Below are 9,326 nucleotides of genomic sequence, written 5' to 3'. Positions count from 1 at the left end.
TAAGAAAGGTATAGCATTGGCTCGCAGCTAGTGTATTGCAGTTCAGACAGATAGGCCACTTTAGATAGTTCTTAGTGTTCACAGTTATCACCAAGACTAGACCCATATGGAATTAATTCTTCAAGGAGCAGCGGTCCACCAATAAGAGAGATGAAGACATGTTTTCGGATGGCCACAACGCCCCCTCGCCACCCAAATGTGCATGTTTCAAGTGTACATTGGGAGTCGACGGAACATCGGGAGTCCGCTTGCTTTCTCCGGATCAGCTGCCACCCCCCTGATCTACCAGATAGACAAGAACATGTCTTCTCCGCCAATCTCATCCACCGAAGCTCCGATCATGGCTTCTTCTACCTTTATACTGATATACCCCCACGGAGCAACATGCGGGCAAGGGAACTCTTGCTACCCTTCAGTAAAGCAGGTATCTCTTATAGATGGTGACTGCACCTTGGCCAGGATTGAAGACCGCGACTAACCCCTTTGAAACTTGTCTCTCAGGGAGCTGCGATCCATCAAACATTTCATTGTTAACAGAGGGGAACCATTACTTGGTTAAGACGACCGGACACGCGTTCCCCACCATTTCGCATCCAATCGAATCGCCGCACAAGAGCTCGTTACCTGAGAAAGGTATAGCATTGGCTCGCAGCTTGTGTATTGCAGTTCAGACAGATAGGCCACTTTAGATAGTTCTTCGTGTTCACAGTTAAGACCACGGCTAGACCCATATGGAATTAATTCTTCAAGGAGCAGCGGTACACCAAGCATTTCATTGTGTACTAGAAAGCACCTCTACCATGTAACAAACATACGACCACCAAATTTCTGCTTACTTCCCCCAGCGGATAGTATTTGCTAGTATCATCCACAAAGTAAATCAATTTTTTCAATGTACCGCTTCTTGGGGGAACTGGGCATGAATCAATCAAGCATTTTGAGGTAGCATGTCCGCTTCACCGCGAGGTGCTCTGAATACCATTATACATTCTTTTTCATCATCCACTTTCAGACCACTACAAGACCCATACTGAATTAATTCCTCAAGGAGCTGCAGTCCACAAAACATTTTACTGTGTACTAGAGGGCACCTCCACCATGTAACAGAAAACATACAACCTTCTTAATTTAATTCTGCATTGTTTCCCAGACGATTTGTTAGCCATACAACAGTACCATCCACAGTAATTCACCTCTTTGAAATCCAATGCATTGTAGAGAAACTGAGGTGGTAGCATTCAAACCGTTCTGTAATGTTAATTCTGCTTCATAGAAAGGTGCTACAGGTTCCACAATAATTAATTGGATATTTTTGCAATATATATAGGGCGAGAAAACTCGGGGGGACTCCCTTTTCATTTATGTACATATTCTTTCCATATTGCAAATAATTCCAATTTTTCCCGATTGCATGTCCCCCTAATATACCCAAAATGGGCCTATCGATGGGTTCACAAAGGTACCCAAAATATGAGATTTTGACTGAAAGAGGCTGGCTAACTTCCGGGAACATGATCATAGGAAATAGGTCAAAATCCCGAATCGCAGTTGTTTACGAACAACCACGAACGGAGACTTAAAATAACCTATAAGGCTGGAATTCATGGGGCCTGTATAACAGGCATTTACACAGACTCTCGGGAGGGAGGGCTCTGTGGCCGGGAGAATTTTCTGGCTCCCCGCCCGAAACTTTTCAGAGTCCCTAATGCCTGCTTGAATGTGAATAAGCAGAGCCCGGTAGCTGATATTTTGCCGGGGTGTGGAGGCCCCGGTCGCCGCCAAATTCCTCTGGTCACAGCTTGTGTTAATACACATGTTAATTTTACATGCAAACCACCAATGACAATTTTCCTCGGCCGCGGAGGCCTCGGTCGCCGCCAGAATTTTCTGGTTCCCGCTCAATATATTGCAGAGTCCTGCAGGCCTGCTTCTGTAGGAATATGCAGAGCCCGGTAGCTGATATTTTGCCGGGGTGAGGAGGCCTCGGTCGCCGCCAAATTCCTCTCATCCCAGCTTGTGTTAATACACATGTTAATTTTACATGCAAAACCACCAATTACCATTTCCTCGGCCGCGGAGGCCTCGGTCGCCGGGAGATTTTCCTGGCTCCCCGCTCAATATACTGCACAGTCCCGCAGGCCTGTCTCCAGTGGAATACACACAGTCCGAGAGCCGAAAATTTGCCGGGGTGTGGAGGCCTCGGTCGCCAACAGATTGCCATAGGCTCTGGCTGCAATATTTACCGTGTATTTTTTCCCTCCAGAGACACCACTACACCCTATATAACCCAAAATGGGCCTTGACGCGTGTACACGCGGAGCCCGAGCGCCGAGAGTTCTCCCGGCCGCGGAGGCCTCGGTCGCCGGGAGAATTTCAACGGCCCCTGCTCGAAATTTTTCTAAGTCCAGAATGCCTGCTTCTCCCAGCCTGTGTTAATACACATGTTAATTTAACATGTAAAATCACCAAGGACCATTTCCTCGGCCGCGGAGGCCTCGGTCACCGCCAGAATTTTCTGGCTGCCCGCTCCCCATGGGTAGACGCGCTGCCCAAGCGCCGAGAGTTCTCCCGGCCGCGGAGGCCTCGGTCGCCGGGAGAATTTCTCCGGCCCCTGCTCGAAATTTTTCAAAGTCCAGAATGCCTGCTTCTCCCAGCATGTGTTAATACACATGTTAATTTAACATGTAATATTACCAATGACCTTTTCCTCGGCCGCGGAGGCCTCGGTCGCCGCCAGAATTTTCTGGCTGCCCGCTCCCCATGGGTAGACGCGGAGCCCGAGCGCCGAGAGTTCTCCCGGCCGCGGAGGCCTCGGTCGCCGGGAGAATTTCTCCGGCCCCTGCTCGAAATTTTTCAAAGTCCAGAATGCCTAGTTCTCCCAGCCTGTGTTAATACACATGTTAATTTAACATGTAAAATTACCAAGGATTATTATCCCGGCCGCAGAGGCCTCGGTCGCCGCCAGAAATTTCTGGCTCCCCGCTCAATGTATTGCAGAGTCCCGCAGGCTTGCTTCTCCAAGCCTGTGTTAATACACATGTTAATTTAACATGTAAAATTACAGAGGATTATTTCCCCGGCCGCGGAGGCCTCGGTCGCCGCCAGAATTTTCTGGCTGCCCGCTCAATGTATTGCAGAGTCCCGCAGGCTTGCTTCTCCAAGCCTGTGTTAATACACATGTTAATTTAACATGCAAAATCACCAATGACAAATTCCTCGGCCGCGGAGGCCTCGATCGCCGGGAAAATGTTCTGGCTCCCTGCTCGAATTTTTTTTCTAAGTCCCGATTCGCTATTACAGGCTGGCGCACGGAGTCCGAGGGGCGTAAATATGCCGGGTAGTGGTGCCTTCCGTCGCCGAGACATTTTACAATTGCCTGGGAGCAGTATTTAACATGTTAATTTTTTCCCCTCGTGACACCACTACCCCCTATATAACGCAAAATGGGCCTTGCCAAGGGGGCGCGCAACGCCCGAGCGCGGGCGTTTTTCCCGGCCGCCGAGACCTCCATCGCCGGGAGAATGTCTTCAGCTATTTGCTAGATTTCCCGATTCGCCCCGCACGACAAACAACCACGAACGAGGTGGTTTTCGAGAGTTCTCCCGGCCGCGGAGGCCTCGGTCGCAGGGAGAATTTCCCTGGCCCCTGCTCGAAATTTTTCTAAGTCCAGAATGCCTGCATCTCCCAGCCTGTGTTAAAACACATGTTAATTTAACATGTAAAATTACCAATGACCATTTCCTCGGCCGCAGAGGCCTCGGTCGCAGCCAGAATTTTCTGGCTCCCTGCTCAATATATTGCAGAGTCCCGCATGCTTGCTTCTCCAAGCCTGTGTTAATACACATGTTAATTTAACATGTAAAATTACCGAGGATTATTTCCCCGGCCGCGGAGGCCTCGGTCGCCGCCAGAAATTTCTGGCTCCCCGCTCAATATATTGCAGCGACCCGCAGGCTTGCTTCTCCCAGCCTGTGTTAATACACATGTTAATTTAACATGTAAAATCACCAAGGACCATTTCCTCGGCCGCGGAGGCCTCGGTCGCCGCCAGAATTTTCTGGCTGCCCGCTCCCCATGTGTAGACGCGGAGCCCGAGCGCCGAGAGTTCTCCCGGCCGCGGAGGCCTCGTAGCCGGGAGAATTTCTCGGGCCCCTGCTCGAAATTTTTCTAAGTCCAGAATGCCTGCTTCTCCCAGCCTGTGTTAATACACATGTTAATTTAACATGTAATTTTACCAATGACCTTTTCCTCGGCCGCGGAGGCCTCGGTCGCCGCCAGAATTTTCTGGCTCCCGGCTCAATATATTACAGAGTCCCGCAGGCCTGTCTCCAGTGGAATACACACAGTCCGAGAGCCGAAAATTTGCCGGGGTGTGGAGGCCTCGGTCGCCAACAGATTGCCATAGGCTCTGGCTGCAATATTTACCGTGTATTTTTTCCCTCCAGAGACACCACTACCCCCTATAAAACCCAAAATAGGCCTTGCGGTGGGTACACGCAGAGCCCGAGCGCCGAAGTTCTCCCGGCCGCGGAGGCCTCGGTCGCCGGGAGAATTTCTCCGGCCCCTGCTCGAAATTTTTCAAAGTCCAGAATGCCTGCTTCTCCCAGCCTGTGTTAATACACATGTTAATTTAACATGTTAAATTATCGAGGATTATTTCCCCGGCCGTGGAGGCCTCGGTCGCCGCCAGAATTTTCTGGCTCCCCGCTCAATATATTGCAGAGTCCCGCAGGCTTGCTTCTCCCAGCCTGTGTTAATACACATGTTAATTTAACATGTAAAATCACCGAGGACCATTTCCTCGGCCGCGGAGGCCTCGGTCGCCGCCAGAATTTTCTGGCTCACCTCTCAATGTATTGCAGAGTCCCGCAGGCTTGGTTCTCCAAGCCTGTGTTAATACACATGTTAATTTAACATGTAAAATTACCGAGGATTATTTCCCCGGCCGCGGAGGCCTCGGTCGCCGCCAGAATTTTCTGGCTCCCCGCTCAATGTATTGCAGAGTCCCGCAGGCTTGGTTCTCCAAGCCTGTGTTAATACACATGTTAATTTAACATGTAAAATTACCGAGGATTATTTCCCCGGCCACGGAGGCCTCGGTCGCCGACAGAATTGTCTGGCTCCCTGCTCGAATTTTTTCTAAGTCCCGATTCGCTATTACAGGCTGGCGCACGGAGTCAGAGGGGCGGGAATTCGCCGGGTAGTGGTGCCTTCCGTCGCCGAGACATTTTTCTATTGCCTGGAAGCTGTATTTAACATGTTAATTTTTTCCCCCTCGGGACACCACTACCCCCTATATAACCCAACATGGGCCTTGCCGCGGGTACACGCGGAGCCCGAGCGCCGAGTGTTCTCCCGGCCGCGGAGGCCTCGGTCGCCGGGAGAATTTCTCCGGCCCCTGCTCGAAATTTTTCAAAGTCCAGAATGCCTGCTTCTCCCAGCCTGTGTTAATACACATGTTAATTTAACATGTTAAATTACCGAGGATTATTTCCCCGGCCGTGGAGGCCTCGGTCGCCGCCAGAATTTTCTGGCTCCCCGCTCAATATATTGCAGAGTCCCGCAGGCTTGCTTTTCCCAGCCTGTGTTAATACACATGTTAATTTAACATGTAAAATTACCAATGACCATTTCCTCGGCCGCAGAGGCCTCGGTCGCCGCCAGAATTTTCTGGCTCCCCGCTCAATGTATTGCAGAGTCCCGCAGGCATGCTTCTCCAAGCCTGTGTTAATACACATGTTAATTTAACATGTTAAATTACCGAGGATTATTTCCCCGGCCGTGGAGGCCTCGGTCGCCGCCAGAATTTTCTGGCTCCCCGCTCAATATATTGCAGAGTCCCGCAGGCTTGCTTTTCCCAGCCTGTGTTAATACACATGTTAATTTAACATGTAAAATCACCAAGGACCATTTCCTCGGCCGCGGAGGCCTCGGTCGCCGCCAGAATTTTCTGGCTTCCCGCTCCCCATGGGTAGACGCGGAGCCCGAGCGCCGAGAGTTCTCCCGGCCGCGGAGGCCTCGGTCGCCGGGAGAATTTCTCCGGCCCCTGCTCGAAATTTTTCAAAGTCTAGAATGCCTAGTTCTCCCAGCCTGTGTTAATACACATGTTAATTTAACATGTAAAATTACCAAGGATTATTATCCCGGCCGCAGAGGCCTCGGTCGCCGCCAGAAATTTCTGGCTCCCCGCTCAATGTATTGCAGCGTCCCGCAGGCTTGCTTCTCCAAGCCTGTGTTAATACACATGTTAATTTAACATGTAAAATTACAGAGGATTATTTCCCCGGCCGCGGAGGCCTCGGTCGCCGCCAGAATTTTCTGGCTGCCCGCTCAATGTATTGCAGAGTCCCGCAGGCTTGCTTCTCCAAGCCTGTGTTAATACACATGTTAATTTAACATGCAAAATCACCAATGACAAATTCCTCGGCCGCGGAGGCCTCGATCGCCGGGAAAATGTTCTGGCTCCCTGCTCGAATTTTTTTTCTAAGTCCCGATTCGCTATTACAGGCTGGCGCACGGAGTCCGAGGGGCGTAAATATGCCGGGTAGTGGTGCCTTCCGTCGCCGAGACATTTTACAATTGCCTGGGAGCAGTATTTAACATGTTAATTTTTTCCCCTCGGGACACCACTACCCCCTATATAACCCAAAATGGGCCTTGCCAAGGGGGCGCGCAACGCCCGAGCGCGGGCGTTTTTCCCGGCCGCCGAGGCCTCCATCGCCGGGAGAATGTCTTCAGCTATTTGCTAGATTTCCCGATTCGCCCCGCACGGCAAACAACCACGAACGAGGTGGTTTTCGAGAGTTCTCCCGGCCGCGGAGGCCTCGGTCGCCGGGAGAATTTCTCGGGCCCCTGCTCGAAATTTTTCTAAGTCCAGAATGCCTGCATCTCCCAGCCTGTGTTAAAACACATGTTAATTTAACATGTAAAATTACCAATGACCATTTCCTCGGCCGCAGAGGCCTCGGTCGCAGCCAGAATTTTCTGGCTCCCTGCTCAATATATTGCAGAGTCCCGCATGCTTGCTTCTCCCAGCCTGTGTTAATACACATGGTTATTTAACATGTAAAATTACCGAGGATTATTTCCCTGGCCGCAGAGGCCGCGGTCGCCGCCAGAATTTTCTGGCTCCCCGCTCAATGTATTGCAGAGTCCCGCAGGCTTGCTTCTCCAAGCCTGTGTTAATACACATGTTAATTTAACATGTAAAATTACCGAGGATTATTTCCCCGGCCGCGGAGGCCTCGGTCGCCGCCAGAATTTTCTGGCTCCCCGCTCAATATATTGCAGCGACCCGCAGGCTTGCTTCTCCCAGCCTGTGTTAATACACATGTTAATTTAACATGTAAAATTACCGAGGATTATTTCCCCGGCCGCGGAGGCTTCGGTCGCCGCCAGAATTTTCTGGCTCCCGGCTCAATATATTACAGAGTCCCGCAGGCCTGTCTCCAGTGGAATACACACAGTCCGAGAGCCGAAAATTTGCCGGGGTGTGGAGGCCTCGGTCGCCAACAGATTGCCATAGGCTCTGGCTGCAATATTTACCGTGTATTTTTTCCCTCCAGAGACACCACTACCCCCTATATAACCCAAAATGGGCCTTGCGGCGTGTACACGCGGAGCCCGAGCGCCGAAGTTCTCCCGGCCGCGGAGGCCTCGGTCGCCGGGAGAATTTCTCCGGCCCCTGCTCGAAATTTTTCAAAGTCCAGAATGCCTGCTTCTCCCAGCCTGTGTTAATACACATGTTAATTTAACATGTAAAATTACCGAGGATTATTTCCCCGGCCGCGGAGGCCTCGGTCGCCGCCAGAATTTTCTGGCTCCCCGCTCAATGTATTGCAGAGTCCCGCAGGCTTGCTTCTCCCAGCCTGTGTTAATACACATGTTAATTTAACATGTAAAATCATTGAGGACCATTTCCTCGGCCGCGGAGGCCTCGGTCGCCGCCAGAATTTTCTGGCTCCCCGCTCAATGTATTGCAGAGTCCCGCAGGCTTGCTTCTCCCAGCCTGTGTTAATACACATGTTAATTTAACATGTAAAATCAACAAGGACCATTTCCTCGGCCGCGGAGGCCTCGGTCGCCGCCAGAATTTTCTGGCTGCCCGCTCCCCATTGGTAGACGCGGAGCCCGAGCGCCGAGAGTTCTCCCGGCCGCGGAGGCCTCGGTCGCCGGGAGAATTTCTCCGGCCCCTGCTCGAAATTTTTCAAAGTCCAGAATGCCTGCTTCTCCCAGCATGTGTTAATACACATGTTAATTTAACATGTAATATTACCAATGACCTTTTCCTCGTCCGCGGAGGCCTCGGTCGCCGCCAGAATTTTCTGGCTGCCCGCTCCCCATGGGTAGACGCGCTGCCCGAGCGCCGAGATTTCTCCCGGCCGCGGAGGCCTCTGTCGCCGGGAGAATTTCTCTGGCCCCTGCTCGAAATTTTTCAAAGTCCAGAATGCCTAGTTCTCCCAGCCTGTGTTAATACACATGTTAATTTAACATGTAAAATTACCAAGGATTATTATCCCGGCCGCAGAGGCCTCGGTCGCCGCCAGAAATTTCTGGCTCCCCGCTCAATGTATTGCAGAGACCCGCAGGCTTGCTTCTCCAAGCCTGTGTTAATACACATGTTAATTTAACATGTAAAATTACCGAGGATTATTTCCCCGGCCGCGGAGGCCTCGATCGCCGCCAGAAATTTCTGGCTCCCCGCTCAATATATTGCAGCGACCCGCAGGCTTGCTTCTCCCAGCCTGTGTTAATACACATGTTAATTTAACATGTAAAATCACCAAGGACCATTTCCTCGGCCGCGGAGGCCTCGGTCGCCGCCAGAATTTTCTGGCTGCCCGCTCCCCATGTGTAGACGCGGAGCCCGAGCGCCGAGAGTTCTCCCGGCCGCGGAGGCCTCGGTCGCCGCCAGAATTTTCTGGCTCCCCGCTCAATGTATTGCAGAGTCCCGCAGGCTTGCTTCTCCAAGCCTGTGTTAATACACATGTTAATTTAACATGCAAAATCACCAATGACAATTTCCTCGGCCGCGGAGGCCTCCATCGCCGGGAGAATTTTCTGGCTCTCTGCTCGAATTTTTTCTAAGTCCCGATTCGCTATTACAGGCTGGCGCACGGAGTCCGAGGGGCGGAAATATGCCGGGTAGTGGTGCCTTCCGTCGCCGAGACATTTTACAATTGCCTGGGAGCAGTATTTAACATGTTAATTTTTTCCCCCTCGGGACACCACTACCCCCTATATAACCCAAAATGGGCCATGCAATGGGTGCCCACAACGCCCGAGCGCGGGCATTTTTCCCGGGCGCCGAGGCCTCGATCGCCGGG

This window comes from Bacillus rossius, unplaced genomic scaffold (assembly GCF_032445375.1).
Source record: "Bacillus rossius redtenbacheri isolate Brsri unplaced genomic scaffold, Brsri_v3 Brsri_v3_scf274, whole genome shotgun sequence".
Classification (NCBI taxonomy): Eukaryota; Metazoa; Arthropoda; class Insecta; order Phasmatodea; family Bacillidae; genus Bacillus; species Bacillus rossius.
Note: the sequence above shows the minus strand (reverse complement) of the source record.